The following is a 321-nucleotide window of genomic DNA, read 5'->3' on the forward strand; positions in this document are numbered from 1 at the left end:
TTGATGTAATCCACTGTGGATTTTGAGATGTGTTTAGGATCATTATCCATTTGTAGAAGTCACCCTCTCTTTAATTTCAGCTTTTTCACAAATGGCATCAAGTTATCGTTCAGAATTTGATTACATTTTATTGAATCCATTTTTCCTTCTAATCGTGAAATGTTCCCTGTGCCACTGGCTGCAATATAACATGATTGATCCACCCCCATGCTTAACAGTTGGACAGAGGTTCTTTTCATTAAATTCTGTGCCCTTTCTTCTCTAAACGGACCTTTGCTCATTTCGGCCAAAAATCTTTTTTAACCTCATCGGTCCACAGAA

This window comes from Etheostoma spectabile, chromosome 5, assembly GCF_008692095.1.
Source record: "Etheostoma spectabile isolate EspeVRDwgs_2016 chromosome 5, UIUC_Espe_1.0, whole genome shotgun sequence".
In the NCBI taxonomy this organism is placed as follows: Eukaryota; Metazoa; Chordata; class Actinopteri; order Perciformes; family Percidae; genus Etheostoma; species Etheostoma spectabile.